Here is a 19,869-nt window from a genome sequence, read left to right on the forward strand (position 1 = left end):
TAATTGCTTATCAGTTCCAGGAGTTTGTTTGTTTTGTTTTGTTTGTCTATTCTTTCAGATTTTTTACATAGATGATCATACCATCTGTGCAATTTTATTTATTTATTCCCAATCTGTATACCTTTTTTTCTGGTATTATTAGCTAGGACTTCCAGTATTATGTGGAAAAGAAGTGGTGATATGGAATTTCCTTTCCTTCTTTCTGATGTTAGTGAAAAGCTTTAAGTTCCTTACCATTAAGTATGATGGTAACTGTGTAGATGTTCTTTTTTGTAGATGTTCTTTTTCAAGTTGAGGAAATTATCCTTTATTCCTAGTTCTCTGAGAGTTTTTATCATGAATGGGTGTTCAATTTTATCTAATGCTTCTTTTGCATTTATTGATATGATTACATGATCTGTCCTATTTAGCCTGCTGATGTGATGAATTATGCTAATTGATTTTCTAATGTTGAACCAGCCTTGCATACCTTGGATAAAACCCACATGCTATGGTTTGAATGAGTCCCCTCCAAAATTCAGTTGTTGCCCATGTGATAATTTTAAGAGGTGATTAAGCTATGAAGACTTCTCCCTTGTGAATGGCATTCACAACCTTGTAAAATAAACTTTATGCAGGATTCATCTCTCACTTACCCTTCCACCATCTGCCATATAAAAACACAGTGTTTCGTAGCAGAAATGTGCCATCTTGGAGACAGACAAAAGCCCCCACCAGACGACCAAACCACTGTGCCTTGATCTTGGACTTTCTAGCCTCCAGAACTATCAGAAAATAAATTTTTGTTTTTTAAATTGTGCAATCTCAAGTATTCTGTTAAAGCAGCACAAATGGACTAAGATAGAAATAGTACTGAGAGTGGGGTGCTGCTGTGACAAGTACCCAAAAATGTGCAAGCAGCTTTGGAACTGTCTAAGGGGCAGAAGCTGGAACAGTTTTGAATTAAACACTGAAAAAAAAAAACTTGTGTTGCCATAAATGTAGAATTAAGAGTGATTCTGGTGAAGGTTCTGTAAAAGAGAAGAGCTGTAGAAAAAAGTCTCAGTCTTCTTAGGGAATACCTATGTGGCTGCAACCAAAATAGAAATATAGAAATACAGGTTAGAAATACAGGTAATAGAGACTATTCTTAGGAGGCCTCAGATGAAAATGAGGAACAAGATATTAGAAACTGGAGGAAAGACCATCCTTGTTATAAAGTGGTGAGTAACTTGGCTGAATTATATCCATGTCCTAGGACTTTGTGAAAGCAAACTTAAGAGCAATAACTGGGATACTAGTGGAAGAAATATCTAAGCAGCAAAATGTTCAGGATTCTGTGTGGCTTCTCCTACCTGCTTATAGTAAAATATGAGAAGAGAGAAATTATTTAAAGACAGAATTTAAAATCGAAAGCAGAATGTGAAGATTTGGAAAACTCTCAGCCTGGTCATGTAAAGAATAAAAAAGATATGGCCAAGTGATCATTTGATAAGGAGATTGGTACAGATAGGAGGAAGCCATGTGGTATTCATCAAGACAATGGGAGAATGACCCTGAAGGCATTTCAGAGATTTTGGAGGATGCCATGCCCATCACAGGTCTTCTATCAAGAATGGGATTAAGGATTTTACCAAAGAGGCTTCACAGAGCATTCATCTCTCACTGGCCCTTCAACCTTCTGCCATTTGTGAGGACTCAGTGTTCCTCTCCTCTAGAGGATGCAGCAATAGGCCACAATCTTGGAGATGAAGAGAAGACCTCACTAGACAACTGAAAGTGCCAGCACCTTGATCTTGAACTGCCCGGTCTCCAGCACTGTGAGAAAGTACATTTCTTTTTTTTTTTTTTTTTAATACTTTAAGTTCTAGGGTACATGTGCACAACATGCATGTTTGTTACATATGTATACATGTGCCATGTTGATTTGCTGCACCCATTAACTCGATATTTACATTAGGTATTTCTCCTAATGTTAACCCTCCCCCATCTCCTCAACCCACAACATGCCCCGGTGTGTGATGTTCCCTGTCCTGTGTCCAACTGTTCTCATTGTTCAATTCCCACCTATGAGTGAGAACATGCGGTGTTTGGTTTTCTGTCCTTGCAATAGTTTGCTCAGAATGATAGTTTCCAGCTTCATCCATGTCACTATAAAGGACATGAACCCATCCTTTTTTATGGCTACATCGTATTCCATGGTGTATATGTGCCACATTTTCTTAATCCAGTCTATCACTGATGGACATTTGGGTTGGTTCCAAGTCTTTGCTATTGTGAATAGTGCTGCAATAAACATATGTGTTCATATGTCTTTATAGCAGCATGATTTATAATCCTTTGGGTATATACCCAGTAATGGGATCGCTGGGTCAAATGGTATTTCTAGTTCTAGATTCTTGAGGAATCACCACACTGTCTTCCACAATGGTTGAACTAGTTTACACTCCCACCAACAGTGCAAACGAGTTCCTATTTCTCCACATCCTCTCCAGCACCTGTTGTTTCCTGACTTTTTAATGATCACCATTCTAACTGGTGTGAGATGGTATCTCATTGTGGTTTTGATTTGCATTTCTCTGATGACCAGTGATGACGAGTATTTTTTCAAGTGTCTGTTTGCTGCATAAATGTCTTCTTTTGAGAAATGTCTGTTCATATACTTTGCCCACTTTTTGATGGGGTTTCTTGATTTTTTTCTTGTAAATTTGTTTAAGTTCTTTGTAGATTCTGGATATTATCCCTTTGTTAGATGAGTAGATTGCAAAAATTTTCTACCATTCTGTAGGTTGCCTGTTTACTCTGATGGTAGGTTCTTTTGCTGTGCAGAAGCTCTTTAGTTTAATTAGATCCCATTTGTCTATTTTGGCTTTTGTTACCATTGCTTTTGGTGTTTTAGTCTTGAAGTCCTTGCCCATGCCTATGTCCTGAATGGTATTGCCTAGGTTTTCTTCTAGGGTATTTACGGTTCTAGGTCTTACATTTAAGTCTTTAATCCATCTTGAATTAATTTTTGTGTAAGGTGTAAGGAAGGGATCCAGTTTCAGCTTTCTACATATGGCTAGCCAGTTTTCCCAGCACCATTTATTAAATAGGGAATCCTTTCCCCATTTCTTGTTTTTGTCAGGTTTGTCAAAGATCAGATGGTTGTAGATGTGTGGTGCTTTTTCTGAGGCCTCTGTTCTGTTCCATTGGTTTCTATCTCTGTTTTGGTACCAGTACCATGCTGTTTTAGTTACTGTGTATTAACATCAGGTATTTTGTTAGAGCAGCACAAATGGACTAAGATATCACTTCATTGTGCTCTATGATTCTTTTTGAATTTTGGATGTGATTTGCTATATCTTGTTCAGAATTTTTGCATTCATGTACCTGAGAAATGTTGGTCTGTAGTTTGCTTTTCTTGTAACTTTTTGTCCAGTTTTGGTATAAGGGTAATGCTGTCCTTAGAGAATGAGTTAAGATGTATTTCCTTTGCCTATATCTTCCGGAATAAATTGTAGAGAACTGGTACAATTTCTTCCTTAACTGTTTTGTAGAATTTATCAACAATCCCATTGAGGCCTGGTGCTTTCTGCATTTATCTACTTATTTATCTATTTATTCATTTATATTATGTAATATTATTTATTTCACTTTTTATTTAACATTTAAGTTCAGGGGTACACATGGTTTGTTATATAGGTAAACTTGCATCATGGGAATTTGTTGTATAGATTATTTTATCACCCAGGAATTAAGCCTAGTACCCACTAGTTATTTTTCCTAATCTTCTCCCTCCTCCCACCCTCCACCCTCCACCCTCTGAGAGGTCCCAATTTGTGTTGTTCCACTTTATGCATCCATGTGTTCCCATCATTTAGCTCCCACTTATAAGTGAGAACGTGTGGTATTTGGTTTTCTGTTCCTGTGTTAGTTTGCAAAGGATGATGGCCTCCAGCTCCATCCATGTTCCTGCAAAAGACATGATCTCATTCTTTTTTTATGACTGCATAGTATTCTATGGTGTATATGTATCACATTTTCTTTAACCAGTCTACCATTGATGGGCATTTATGTTGATTCCATGTCTTTGCTATTGTGAATAGTACTGCAATGAATATATGTATGCATGTGTCTTTATGATAGAATGATTTATATTCCTTTAGGTGTATACTCAGTAATGATGGATTGCTGGGTCGAATGGTATTTCTGTTTTTGGTCTTTGAGAAATTGCCACAGTGTTCAACAGTGTTCAAACTGATTAGCACTCCCATCAATAGTGCATAAGCATCGTTGTTTCTCTGCTACCTTGCCAGCATCTGTTATTTTTTGACTTTTTAATAATAGCCATTCTAATTGGTGTGAGATGGTATCACATTGTGGTTTTGATTTGCCTTTCTCTAATAATCAGTAATGTTAAGTTTTTTAAAAATCTGATTGGTGGCCACATGTATGTCTTCTTTTGAAAAGTATCTGTTTATGTTGTTTGCCCACTTTTTCATGGGGTTGTTTTTCTCTTGTAAATTTGTTTAAGTTCCTTATAGATGCTGAATATTAGACCTTTGTCAGATGCATAGTTCACAAATATTTTCTCCCATTCTGTAGGTTATCTGTTTACTCTATTGATACTTTCTTCTGTTGTGCAGAAGCTCTTAAGTTTAATTAGATCACATTTGTCAATTTTTGCTTGTGTTGTGATTGCTTTTGGCACCTTTGTCATGGAATTCTTGCCTACTCCTATGTCCAGGATGGTATTGCCTAGGTTGTCTTCCAGGGTTTCTATAGTTTAGGGTTTTACATTTAAGTCCTTAATCCATCTTTAATCCATGCTTTCAGAAGCATAGTGTTTAATGTCCATGTATTTGGAAATTGTCTAGCTATATTTTCATTATTGAATTCTAGTTTAATTGCATTGTGATCTGAGAACAGATATTCTATGACTTCTGTTCTTTTAAATGTATGTCTTATGGCCGGAATGTGGTCTTTTGGTGAATGTCCCTTGTGAGCTTGAGAAGAATGTGTAATCTGTTGTTTTTGGATAAAGTAGACTATAGATATTAATTACATCCAGTTGACTGATGGTGTTGTTGAGGTTAACTATATCTTTACTGTTTTTCTGCCTGCTGAATCTATGTGTTTCTAATAAGAGGATGTTAAAGTCTCCAATTATAATAGTATTAGTGTGGCACAAAAGTAATTGTGGGATTTGCCGTTAAAAGTAACAGCAAAGCCCAAAATTACTTTTGCCCAATGCAATAGATTAATCTGTTTTTCCCTGAGAGTCAATCAGTTTTTGCCTCACATATTTTGATTCTCTGCTGCTAGGCACAAATACATTACAAATTGTTATGCTTCCTTGGAATACTGACTCCTTTATCGTTAGGTAATGCTCCTCTTAATTTCTGCAAATTCCCTTGCTCAGCAGTCTGCTCTGAAATTAATATAGCTACTCCTGGTTTCTTTTCATTAGTGTTGGCTTAGTGTAACTTTCTACATTCCTTTACTTTTTATCTATCTATGTCTTTATGTTTAAAGTGGATTTCTTGCAGATAACAGTGGAGGCTAAAGCAACTCCATCAGGGATGCTAATCCACCATGTTGACTTCTGATTAACCTCAGTTCTGGAAAAGCCTCTGAGATTTCTATTTTATCTACTGTTTCTTGTATAAGAGCATGAATTTATCACAATTCCTGCCCTTAGATCGAGACAACCTTAACCATAATTCCAGTCAATCTGCCTTTAGGCAGATTCATAGAGCATTCTTGACTTTCCCAGTCATTGTTCAACACATTCCTTTCCTATGGTACATAAGCCCTAGGTCTAGAGGGTAATGATACAGGGATCCACAGTCTTGTCTAACTGGTACCCAAGACACAGACATGGGTTCTGTTTATAAGTCCCTATTAAATGTTTCTTTCTGAGAAGCTGGATGTGTCAGCCTCTTTCTTCGGCCTCTTGGCTTTCTTAGACTTTGGAGGTAGTTTTGTATAGGCCTGCCCACTGCAAAATATCAACTTATAGTTGGATCTTGTTTTATGATTCACTATGACAATCTCTATCTTTTAGTTGATATATTTAGACCACTGATGTTTAAAGTGATTATTAATACAGATGGATTAATATTTACTATGTTTATTATGGTTTTCTCTTTGTTTCCCTTGTTCTCTGTTCCCAATTTTGTCTTCCCCACATTTTCCGCATTTTGTGGTTTTAACTGAGCATTTCATATTATTCCATTTTCTTGTCTTTCTTACCATATGAATTATACTTCTTTTTTTAAACTTTACTTTAGTGAGTGTGCCATATACATTAACAACTAATCCAACTCCACTAAATATCCCTGTACCACTTCACAGGTAATGTAAGTACCTTATAGTAACTAAATATTCCTAATCTCTCCCTTCCATTTTTTATATCATTGTTGTCATTCATTTCACTTACATATAAGTACACATAAATGTGTGTGTATACATAAGCATACATAATTGATACACTGTTGCTATTATTGATTTATTGATTTATTGATTTTGAGATAGAGTCTCACACTGTCGCCCTGGCTACAGTGCAATGGCGCAACCTCGGCTCACTGCAGCCTCTGCCTCCCAGGTTCATGTGATTCTCCTGCCTCAGTCTCCTGAGTAGCTGGAATTGCAGGCACACACCACCATACCCGGCTAACTTTTGGTATTTGTAGTAGAGACAGGGTTTCACTATGTTGGCCAGACGGGTCTCAAACTCCTGACCTCGTGATCCACCCGCCTCAGCCTCCTTGTTGCTATTATTATTTGAACAAACTGTTATCTGTTAGATCAATTCAAAATAAAAAAAAAAAAAAGCTTTTATTTTACCTTCACTCATTCTTTTTTTTTCTTTATGTAGATATGAATTTCTGACCTATATCATTTTTTTTCTCTCTGAAGAACTTATTTCAACATTTCTTGCAAAGCAGGCCTACTGGAAGCAAATTCCTTATATTTTTGTTTGCCTGGGGGAGTATTTCTCTTTTAATCTTTTCATTGACGCACATTTGTACATATTCGTGAGGTACATGTGATATTTTGTTACATCCATAGACTGTGTAGTGATCAAATCAAGGTATCTGGGATAGGTATTTGTCACCTCGAGTAGTTACCTTTTTTTTTTTTTTTTTTTTTTTTGAGACGGAGTCTTGTTCTGTTCCCCAGGCTGGAGTGCAGTGGCGCGACCTTGGCTCACTGCAAGCTCCGCCTCCCAGGATCATGCCATTCTCCTGCCTCAGCCTCCTGAGTAGCTGGGACTACAGGCACCCACCACTGCGCCCCGCTAATTTTTTTTGTATTTTTAGTAGAGACGAGGTTTCACCGTGGTCTCGATCTCCTGACCTTGTGATCCGCCCGCCTCGGCCTCCCAAAGTGCTGGGATTACAGGCGTGAGCCACCGCGCCCGGCCGAGTAGTTACCATTTCTTTGTGTTAGGATAATTTCAGGTCCTCTCTTCCAGCTATCTTGAAGTTATAACATATTGTTGTTGGCTATAGTCATTCCTTCTATCTAACTATATGTTAATACCCATTAGCACACCTCTCCATCACCCTCCCACCCCCACACACATACATACTCACCAGCCTCTGGTATCCATCATTCTATATCTCCATGAAATCAAGTTTTTAAGTTTTCATATAGAAGGCAGAATGTGTGGTATGCGTCCTTCTGTGCCTGGCTTATTTCACTTAACATTATAACCTCCAGTTCCATCCATGTTGCAGAAAATTATACAATGTTCATTCTCTTTTATGGCTATATAGTAGTCCATTGTGTATATATACCGCATTTTGTGTATTCATTCATCCATTGAAAGACGCTTAGACTGATGCCATATTTTTACTATTGTGAATAGAGCTGCAGTAAACATGGAGGTGCAGTTATCTCTGGATATAGTGATTTCCTTTTGTTTGGATAAATGTCCAACAGTGGGATTGCTGGATTTTCTAATAGTTCTATTTTTAGCTTTTTGAGAAATCTCCATACTGTTTTGTTGCTGCTGTTGTTTTGTTTTGTTTTTTTGAGACAGAGTGTTGCTCTGTCACCCAGGCTGGAGTGCAGTGGCACGATCTCAGCTCACTGCAACCTCTGCCTCCCAGGTTCTAGTAATTCTCTTGCCTCAGCCTCCCTAGTAGCTGGGATTACAGGCATGTGCCACCATGCCAGGCTAATTTTTTTTTTGTATTTTTAGTAGAGACGGGGTTTCACTAAAATGGCCAGGTTGGTCTTGAACTCCTGACCTTGTGATCTGCCTGCCTCGGCCTCCCAAAGTGCTGAGATCATAGGCATGAGCTACCACGCCCAGTCCCATACTGTTTTTTACAATGGCAATAGTAATTTACATTTCCATCAAGAGCGCATAAGAGTTCTCTTTTCCCCTCATCCTTGTCAGCTATCTGTTATTTTTGTCTTTTAGATAGTAGCCATTGTTTTTTACAAATTTATGAAGCATGTGAGAAATTTTGTTACATGCATATGATGTGTGATAATCAACTCAGGGTATTTAGTGTGTCCATCACCCCAGTACAATACATTTTTGTTAAGTATAGTCACCCTACTTTGCTATCAAACATTGAATTTATTCCTTCTATCTTACTGTGTATTTGTACACATAACCCAGTTCTCTTCGTTCTCCCTCCGTACCCCTACTCACCTTTCCCAGTCTCAGTTGTCTATCTTTCCACTCTCTACCTCAGTGTGATCAAATATTTTGGCTGCCAAGTATAAGTGAGAATAGCAATAGTTGTGTATTTCTACCTGGATTATTTCACTTAGGATACTCACCTCCAGTTCTATTCATCTTGCAACAAATGACATAATTTCATTTATTTTTATGGCCACATAGTATTCCATTATGTATATATACCACGTTTTCTTTATCTAGTCATCCATTGATGAATACATAGGTTGATTCCACATTTTAGCTATTGTGAATAGTGCTCCAATAAATATGCAAGGGCAAGTATCCCTTTAATACACTGATTTCTTTTCCTTCGGATAATTACCCAGTAGCGGAATTACTGGAATAGATGGTAATTCTATTTTTACTTTCTTAAGAAACAGTTATAATATTTTCCATAGTGGCTGTACTAGTTTACATTCCCATCAACAGTGTATAAGAGTTCCCTTTTCTTTGCACCCTCATCAATACCTATAAATTTCTGTCTTTTTAAAAATAGCCATTCTGATTGGGGTAAGATGATATCTCATTGTGGTTTTGACTTGCATTTCTCTTATTATTAGAGATGTTTAGCATTTTTTCATGCACCCATTGGCCATCTGTGTATTTTCTTTAGAGAAATGTCTCTTCATGTTATCTACCTACTTTTTAATGGTATAACTGTGGTTTTTCCTTTTCCTGTTGAGTTGTTTGAATTTTTTGTATGTTTTCTCCCATTCAACAGCTTGTCTCTCCACTCTGTTAATTGTTTCCTTTGCTATGAAGAAGATTTCTAGTTTATCTCTTAGAGGGACAGAAGTAATAGGATATATACAAAGGGGAGTTTATTAAGTACTAACTTACATGATCACAAGATCACAATAGGTTGTCTACAAGTTGAGGAGCAAGGAGAGCCAGTCCGAGTTCCAAAACTGAAGAACTTGGAATCTGATGTTCTAGGGTAGGAAGCATCCAGCATGGGAGAAAGATGCAGGCTGGCAGGCTAGGCCTGTCTCTCCTTTTCATGTTTTTCTGCCTGCTTTATATTCTCTGGAAGCTGATTAGATTTTGCCCACCGGATTTGTAACCTGCACAGACCTTGGGGGACTAAACAAAAGAGGACGAATGCAAAAATAAAAAACAAAGACAAAAGAGTATATTCAGAAAAAGGGGTCAGGGGGCACCTTGCCTCTAGTGGACAAGGGCCCTGAGCTTTACACAGCCCTCTCCATATTTATCAGGCAAAAGAGCGAAAAGTTGGGGATGGTTGTCAGACAGTAGTTTGATTCACAGCAGGCTTGCAAGACTACATCCTTCAAACAATAGGCGCTAGATTTCTCAGGAGATAACTTCAAGAAGCCCGGCGCCAGGGAGTGATGGCCCTCAGCAAACATTGTGGCGGCAGGCACGGTGTAAGTTTGCCCACATCCTGCATTCATGATAAACAGTTTGCTCTTGGCTCTTACAGCCTCCACTGGAATGCTGAGTTGGTCATGATCCCTTTGCTGGCTCTCTACATAGATTAAGGGTGGATCTGCTTTCCCCATTCCACTGAATCAAATGTTAATCTCTTTTGACAACACACACACACACAGACATACTCAGGATGAATACTTTGTATCCCTCAATCCAATCAAGTTGACAGTCAGTATTAACCATCACAAGTCCACCCCTTGTCAATCTGAACCCATACACATCCTGAGATCACATATAATCTTCAAATAAAGACAATAATGAGGTCATAATTATGCCTAACATAATACAACTATCCTTTGTATAACCATAAATGCACCAATACCCAAACCAAATGCTATTACATAAAGTTAACAATACTTAAATGCTGATATGAAGTCAATAAATCTATGTCACATGATAAAGGAAAGAGGAATAAAACGAAGATATTTTCTTAGTGTAAGTGTATACATGCACAACCATGTTTTTAATAAAAGAAGGAGAAAATACTCATGACAGAGTCCTCATTTCTGCAGCTGGTCACATGGTTATAGTTCATATTGATGACTACCTTCTTCTACTACCCATTCTGTATTCCCTTTGCCTTCAGCAAGCCCTTCAGCAGGTCATGTTTGTTTTGTTTTGTTTTGTTTTCCTGGTGGAGTGACCCAAACCTTTATTCCTGAAGGGCCTAAGTCATTTGTGGTCCTGCCTGGATTGGATTGTTATAGTTTCCCATTGACCTTAATCATAAGGCATGGTAATACTAAGAGACACCCTAATGGATCTCCTGTATTCCGTGCATAGTCTTCCTTACCTCTATTGTGGAGTAGTAGACTGATTTCATCTTGATAGTCCAGGTCAATCACCCCAGCCAACACTGTAACTCCCTTCTTAGCCTGTTGACTTAAAGGTAGGAGGAGCCCAAAGTGTCCAGGTGGCAATCTTAACTTCCAGTTTAATGGAATCATTGTTGTGTCTCTTCGTGGCAGCATTCCCTCCCTCTGGAACCAAGACTTCTAGGCCAGCAGAATGTAATGTCTCAGGAACAGGAAGCAAAAATTTTACTAGTGGATCACTAGGGGTAATGGTGAATGGTACCACTTCCACTTCCACCCCTTGATTCCTGGACCTGTGAATCCTGGCTATGGGGGAAACATTACCATATATTGGATGCTGATTCAGAGCATACATGGCCTTCTGGAGTGCTTTGCTCCAGCCCTGCAAAGTATTGTCACCTAGTTGGCATTGTAATTGTGACTTCAAAAGGCCATTTCACTGTTTTATCGATCCAGATGCTTCAGGATGATGGGAAACATGGTAAGACCAGTGAATTCCATGGGCATAAGCCCACTGCTGCAGTGCTTTAGCCATAAAGTGAGTGCTTTGGTCAGAGGCAATGCTGTGTGGAATACCATGATGGTGGATAAGGCATTCCAAGAGTCCATGGATAGTAGTCTTGGCAGAAGCATTGCATGCAGGATAGGAAAACCCATATCCGGAGTGTCTATTCCAGTGAGGACAAACCTCAGCCCTTTCCATGATGGAAGAGGTCCAATATAATCAACCTGCCACCAGGTAGCTGGCTGACCACCACCAGGAATGGTGCCATATTGAGAACTCAGTGTTGGTCTCTGCTGCTCGCAAATTAGACACTCAGCAATGGCTGTAGCTGGGTCAGCCTTGGTGAGTGGAAGCCCATGTTGCTGAGCCCATGTGTAACCTCCATCCCTGCCACCATGGCCACTTTGTTCACAGGCCCATTGGGTGATGACAGGGGTGGCTGGGGAAAGAGGCTGAGTGGTTTCCACAGAACGGGTCATCCTATCCACTTGATTATTAAAATCCTCCTCCGCTGAGGTCACCCATTGGTGAGCACTCACATGAGATACAAATATTTTCAGTTTTTGATGACTCAGAGAGGTCCATTCACATACCTCTTCCCCATAATTCTTTGTCACCAGTTTTCCAATCATGCTTCCTCCTAGTCCCTGACCATCCAGCCAAACCATTGACTACAGCCCACAAATCAGTATATAATCACACATCTGGCCACTTCTCCTTCCATGCAAAGTGCACAACCAGGTGCACTGCTCGAAGTTCTGTCCACTGGGAAGATTACCCTTCACCACTGTCCTTCAGAGATATCCTAGAAAGGGGTTGTAGTGCTACAGCTGTCCACTTTCAGGTTGTGCTTGCACATCGTGCAGAACGATCTGTGAATCAGGCCATAGTCTTCTCTTCCTCTGTCAACTGATCATAGGGAACTCCCCACAAGGCCATCGGTGCAAGTTGGGGGAGAGAAGGCAGGGTGGCAGCAGTGGAAACCATGAGCATTTGAGCTGCTTCCTCATGTAACTTACTCATGTCTTCAGGACCTGCTCAAGCCCAATCACATATATACCACTTCCATCCGATGATGAAATGCTTCTGTGCATGACCCACTTTATGGCTAGATGGGTCAAAAAGCACCCAGTTCATGATAGGCTGTTCAGGTTACATGGTTACTTGATGACCCGTAGTCAAATGTTCAGTTTCCACCAAAGCCCAGTAACAGGCCAAGAGCTGCCTCTCAAAAGAAGAGTAGTTATCTGCAGAAGATGGCAGGGCCTTGCTCCAAAATCCAAAGGCCTTTACTGTGATTCACCTATGGGAGCCTGCCAAAGGCTACAAACAGCATCCCTATCTGCCACTGACACCTCAAGCACCATTGGATCTGCTGGGTCACACGGCCCAAGTGGCAGACCAGTTTGCACAGCAGTCTGGACCTGTTGCAGAGCCTTCTCCTGTTCTGGACCACACTCAAAACTGGCAGCCTTTCGCATCACTTGATAAATGGGTCAGAGTAACACACCCAAATGAGGAATGTGTTGTCTCCAAAATCCAAATAGGCCCACTAGGCATTTTGCCTCTTTCTTGGTTGTAGGAGGGACCAAATGCAGCAACTTATCCTTTATCTTAGAAGGAATATTTCGACAGGCCCCACATCACCGGACCCTTAAAACTTTACTGAGGTAGAAGGTCCCTGAATTTTAGTCAGATTTATTTCCCATCTTCTGGCACACAAATGTCTCACCAATAAGTCCAGTGTGTTTACTACTTCTTGCTCTCTGGATCCAATCAGCATAATGTCATCAATGTAATGGACCAGTGTGATATCTTGTGGAAGTGAAAAACGATCAAGTTCTCTCCAAATAAGTTTATGACACAAAGCCGGAGAGTTGATAACCCACTGAGGTAGGACAGTAAAGGTAGATTGCTGGCCTTGCCAGCTGAAGGAAAATTGCTCCTGGTGAGCCTTATGGACAGGAATGGAGAAAAAACCATTTGCCAAATCAGTGGCTGCATACCAGGTACCAGGAAATGTGTTAATTTGCTTAAGCAATGAAAGCACAACTGGTTACAGAAGCTGCCATTGGAGTTACCACTTGGTTAAACTTATGATAATCCACTATCATTCTCCAAGATCCATCTGTCTTCTGCACAAGCCAAATGGGAGAGTTGAATGGGGACATGGTGGGAATCACTGCCCCTGCATCTTTCAAGTCTTTGATGGTGGCACTAATCTCCACAATCCCTCCAGGGATGCAATATTGTTTTTGATTTACTATTTTTCTAGGTATAGGCAGCTCTAATGGCTTCCATTTGGCCCCTCCCACCATAATAACCCTCACCCTACAATTCAGGGAGCCAGTGTGGGGGTTCTGCCAGCTGCTAAGTATGTCTATGCCAATTATGCATTCTGGCACTGGGGAAATGACCACAGGATGAGTCTGGGGACCCACTGGACCCACTGTAAGTCAGACCAGAGCTAAAACTCCATTAATTACCTGACCTCCATAATCCCCTACTTTGACTGGAGGCCCACAATGATGTTTTGGGTCCCATGGAATCAATGTCAGCTCAGAGCCAGTATCCAGTAGTCACCAAAATGTCTGATCATTTCCCTTTCCCCAGTGCACAGTTACCCTGGTAAAAGGCTTGAGATCTCAATGGGGAAGATGGGAGAAAGATTCACTGCTTAAATTGTTAGTAATGTAGGGGGTTCTTCAAGGGGACCCAGCCCTCCCTTCATTCAAGGGGTTCTGGGTCTGTAAACTGGTTCAAGTCTGGAAACTGATTGAGGGGCCGTGATTCTCTGTTTTTATAATTCAGATTAGTATAATTTTGTCCATTTGACCTGCAAGTTTTCTGTTTGTATAATTTAAGTAGAAATGCAGTAGGCTTCCTATCAATTTCACTTCTAGGAACACCTTGATTAGTTAGCCAGTGCCAGAGCTCTACCTGCATCAGACTATTCTGATTGCCACGTTGCCTCTGCCGTCCATTATGATAGCTATGCTCACCTTGCCTTTGACGGTTGAGTGCTTGCCACTTGGCCCCTGCCACCTCAGGATCCAATTATTCCTATTGTATTTAAATTTTGTAGTTGAGTGACTGTGGTTTTCACTGTTAGATCTGATATACAGAGAAGAACAATTACAGGGCTCTTCAAAGATGCAGGTGCTGCCATCACAAATCTGTTTTGCAAGGCATTGGTCAAGGGTATACCTTCTGGACACTCCCAGCTGGGATGAGTAGATCTAAAGTGACTAATCCACTCCACCACCCCAGTCTCCCTAAGCCTTTGGATCCCTTCCTTTACATTAAACCAAGGGAGATCAGATTGCTTTAGGTAGTATGGTCATCAGTCATTTTAACAATTTTAATTCTTCTGCTCCATGACCATGGCATGTCTTTCCATTTTGGTGTATCTACATCAATTTCTTTTATGATTGTTTTGTAGTTCTACTTACATAGATTTTTTACCTTTTTGGATAAATTGATTTCTAGATATTTTATATTTTTGTAACTATTGTAAATGGGATTGCTTTTTTTACTTCTTTTTAGAGTGTTCACTGTTGGTATATAAAAATGAGCCTGATTTTTTGATGTTGATTTGGTATCCTGCAACTCTACTGAATTTATGTATCAGCTCTGAGTTTTTTTTTTTTAATGTACTCTTTAGATTTTCTAGACATAAGATCATATCATCTGAAAAGAAAGATAGTTTGACCTCCTCTTTTCCCATATGGATGCCTTATTTCTTTCACTTGCCTGATTGTTCTGGCTAGGACATCCAGTACTATGTTGAAGAGAAGTGGTGAAAATGGGCATCCTGATCTGGTTCCAGTTTTTGGAGCAAAGGCTTTCAGCTTTTCCCATTTAGCATAATGTTAGCTGTGGGTTTTTCATAAATCACCTTTATTATGTTGAGATATGTTTCTTCTATGTCTTATTCATTGACAATTTTTATCATGAAGGGATGTTGAATTTTATCAAATGTTTTTTCTGCATCTATTAAGGTGATTTCATGACTTTTGTCCATAATTCTGTTAATGTGATGTATCATATTTATTGATTTGCATCTGTTAAACCATCCTTGCATCCTTGGGATAAATCCCACTTGATTATGAGGTCTTATCTTTTTAAGGTGCTGTTGGATTTGGTTTGTTAGCATCTTATTGAGGACTTTCACATCTATGTTCTTCAGGGATATTGGCCTACAATTTTCTTTTTGTTGTGTTCTTTTTGGTTTGGATATCAGAGTAATGCTGGACTTGTAGAATGAGTTAGGAAACATTCCTTCTTCTTAAGTTTTTGGAAGAGTTTGAGGAAAATTGGTGTTAGAGCTTCTTTATAAGTTTGGTGGAATTTGGCAGTGAAGCCATCTATCTGTTCCTGAGCATTTCTTTGTTGGGAGATTTTTTATTATGGAATCAATCTCTTTACTCATTAATGTTCAGGTTTTCTATTTCTTCCTGTCTCAATCATGGTAAGTTATACGTGTTCAAAAATTTATACATTTTCTCTAGGTTTTCCAGCTTGTTAGCAAAAAGTTATCTCATAATAGTCTGACAGTCTTTTTATTTCTGTGGTATCAGTTATGTCTCCTTTTCAGTTTCCAATTTTATTTGGGTTTTCCCTCTTTATTATTGTTTAGACTAGCCAAAAGTTTATTGATTTTTATATTTTCAAAAAATGGACTTTTGTTTTAATCCTTTGAGGTTGTTGTTTTTGGTCTCTATTTCATTTAGTTCTGCTCTGATCTTTATTATTTCTTTCTTTCCACTAATGTCAGATTTGGTTTGTTTTTGCTTTTCTACTTCCTTGACATGATTGTTAGATTGCTTGTTTGAAATCTTTCTACTTTTTTGATGCAAGTATTTATTGCTATAAACTTCTCCATTAACACTGCTTTTGCTGCATCTCATAGGTTTTGGTATGCTGTGTTTCAATTTTTATTTGTTTTGATAAATGTTTTAATATCCTCCTTAATTGCTTTCTTGACCCAGTGGTCATTCAGGGACCTGTTGTTTAATTTCCATGTATTTGTACAGTTTCCAAAGCTCTTCTTTTTATTGATTTCTGGTTTTATTCCATTGTGGTCTGATAAAATACTTGATGTGATTTTGATTTTTAAAAATTTGTTGATACTTGTGTTATATCCTAACATATGGCCTCTCCTGGAGCATGTTCCATGTGCTGATGAGAAGAATGTGTATTCTACAGCTATTGGATCAAATGTTCTGTAAATGTCTGTTAGGTCCATCTGGTTTAATGTCTAGTTTAAATCCAGTATTTCTTTGCTAATTTTCTGTCTAGATGATCTGTCTAATGCTGAGAATGGAGTGTTGCAGTCTCCAATATTTATTGCATTGGAGTCTATCTCTCCCTTTAGATCTAATATTTCCTTTATATATCTGGGTGCTCCAGTGTTGGGTGCATATATGTTTAGAATTATTATATCCTCTTGCAGAACTAATCTCTTTATTATATAATGACTTTCTTTTTCTTTTTTTTTTACTGTTCTTCACTTAAAATCTATTTTATATAATAAAATATAGCTACTCCTGCTCACTCTTGGTTTTCATTTGCATGGAATATCTTTTTCCATCTTCTTACTTTGTCTATATGTGCCTTTACAAGTGAAATTAGTTTATTATTTGCAGTATATAGTTGGATCATGTTTTTTTTTAAAAAAAATCAATTTAGGCAGTCTATATCTTTTAAATGGACAATAATCCACTTATATTCAAGGTTATTATTGATATGTGAAGGCTTGTTTGTGTCATTTTGTTAACTGACTTCTGATTGTTTTGTATGTCTTTTGTTCCTTTCTTTCTTGTTTATCATTATGGTTTGGTGGTTTCCATTAGCGGTAACATTTGAATCCTTTCTCTTACTCATTTGTGTGTTTGCCCTACCAGTGGATTTTATACTTTCATGTATTTTCATGATTGTATATATTTTCCTTTTGCTTCCAGGTCTAGCTCTTCCATAAGCATTTCTTGTAGTTCTGTTCTAGTGGAAATAGATTCCCTCAGCTTTTACTTGTCTGAGAAAGATTTCATTTCTCCTTAATTTATGAAAGATAATTTTACTCGGTGTAGTATCCTTGGCTGATGGTTTTGTTTGTTTGTTTGCTTGCTTTTTAGTTTCAGCACTTTGAATATATCATCCCATTCTCTTCTGACCTCTACAATGTCTGCTGAGAAATTCACCATTAGTCTGAAGGGGGTTCCCTTATAAATGACTAGACACTTTTCTCTTGCTGTTTTATAATTCTTTGTCTTTGACTTGACAATTTGACCATAACTTGCCATGGAGAAGACCTTTTAAGTTGTGTCTATTTGGTGATCTCTGAACTTCCTGTATCTGAATGTATAAATCTCCTTCTAGACTTGGAAAATTTTCAGCTATTATTTTATTAAATAGGTTTTCTATTCCTTTCATCTTTTCTCTACCTTTTGGAACATGAAATCTTCAAAAATTTGTTTGCTTTATGGTATCCCATATGTTGCATAGGCTTTGCTCATTCTTTTTAATTTTTTTATTATTATTGTCTCACTGGGTTATTTCAAAATACCTTTCTGCAAGTTCTGAAATTCTTCTGCTTGCTCTAGTCTATTGCTGAAGCTCTTGAATATATTTATTTCATTTAAGAAATTCTTCAGTTCCAGGATTTCTGCTTGGTTTTTTTCAAACATTTGTTAAATTTCTGATTCATATCCTGAATTGTTTTTCTGACTTCACTGTATTGTTTATCTGTGTTCTCTTTTAATTCAATGAGGTAGTATATCATTATTTTGGATTTTTAAAAATATTTTATAAATTTCTTTTTCATCGGAATCTGGTGTTGGAGAATTCTTGTGCTCCTTTGGAGGTGTCATGTTTTTCATGTTTCTGGTGTCCTTACACTGATACCTGTGCATCTGGCATCACTGTTGCTTCTTCCAATTTTTTGGATTTGCAGTCATACTTCTTAATGAAGATGTATCTATGATGTTGGTTATGTAGGGCACTTTAGCTTTGATTCTGGGTGCCTGCAGTAGTATAGTATTTGTATACTTTCTTCGGTTATAAACGGTGTAGGTAGTGTCTGCAGTTTTGTCAGTGACTTCAGAGTGCAGTTTTTAGTGGAGGCTGTGATGATGTTTTGCTAGGGATGGAGATCCCAGGTGGGCCAGTGCCCAGTGGTGGCAGCAGCAGGTTAAGTATGCCTGTTCTTGGGGCCAGGGAGGCACACAGTGGCACTGGTGCTAGTATATCACAAGCAAGTTGATTATTGGGCCTCCAGACTACTTGCTCAGGTACCAGTAGTGGTAGTAATGAGTTGAATGGGTGGATGGATTCACAGGCCACTGGGCAGCAGGCATAGTATAGGCGATGGCAGTAGTAATGGTGTGATAAACCTCTGTCTCCCAAGCAGTCCATGCTGTTGGTGGTGGTGGTGGTGAAGGGACTGGACAGGCCAGTCCTTAGGCCCACAGGTGGCATGTGGATGCCAGCTGTAGTAGCAGTGACAAGTTGAGAGGGCCCAACCTCAAGCCTCCAGGAGAAGTGCTCAAGTGCCTATGGTGGTGGACTGGTGTAGCTAATCCCAAGACCTCCGAAATGGCATGCTTGGGTGCTAAAGAGTGTGAAGCTAAGCGGGCAGGCCTGTCCTCAAGCACCTGGTGGTGCATACAAGTACTGGATTGTGGTGAGCAGGGACTGGGTGACTCCCAGGGCCTTGGCAGAGTGCTCGAGTGAGGGCAGCAGTGGTAGGCGTGGAGTCACGGAGTCTACCCTCAGGGCAAGTGAAAGTGCTCTGTGGCCCTCCTGCTGTGGGGGGCTGGGAGCAGTGGGGTTGCTGTCAGTGGCTTCCACTCCACCACTGGTGGCAGCAGTCAGCAGCAGCGGTGAGCAGGGGAGCCTGTCCTCAGGGAATATGCCGATGTATGACCACCCTGGTGCTGGAGGTGTTGGGGTCTCTGCCAGTGGCTTATGCTTTGGTCCCAGTGGCAGTGGCCAGCAGTGGTGGCAACTGCAGATGGGGGATATCAATGTGGTTCCAGTGACGTTGCTATGCAGGGTCTGATCTGCCTCAGGACAGGATATAATCTGGTAGGAGCAGAGCTCTCAAAATGGTGCTTTACTGAAGCTGCTTAGATCTCAGGGTCTGTGTGGGACCCATCATGGGCTCCCTCTCTGGAGCAATGTCTTCACACGGTCTCCAGGCAGCTTCCTATGTTAGTGTCAGGGCCCACAAGGGTCAAGGGCCTCTCTTGAGGCTTGGATTGCCTCAGGTCTGTAGTGGGAATATGGACTGCCAGGGGGTGGAGGAAGGGGGAGCCTCTCACTTTCCCTTTCTCAACACTGGGGAGCTTCTCCAGGCTCCTAGTCAAACAGGTTGCCTCAGTCAGTTGCCTCTCCTTACTTGCCTTAGTTGTTTCCTTTCATTTCTCTATTGA

This window comes from Trachypithecus francoisi, unplaced genomic scaffold (assembly GCF_009764315.1).
Source record: "Trachypithecus francoisi isolate TF-2019V2 unplaced genomic scaffold, Tfra_2.0 Lachesis_group2, whole genome shotgun sequence".
Taxonomy (NCBI): domain Eukaryota; kingdom Metazoa; phylum Chordata; class Mammalia; order Primates; family Cercopithecidae; genus Trachypithecus; species Trachypithecus francoisi.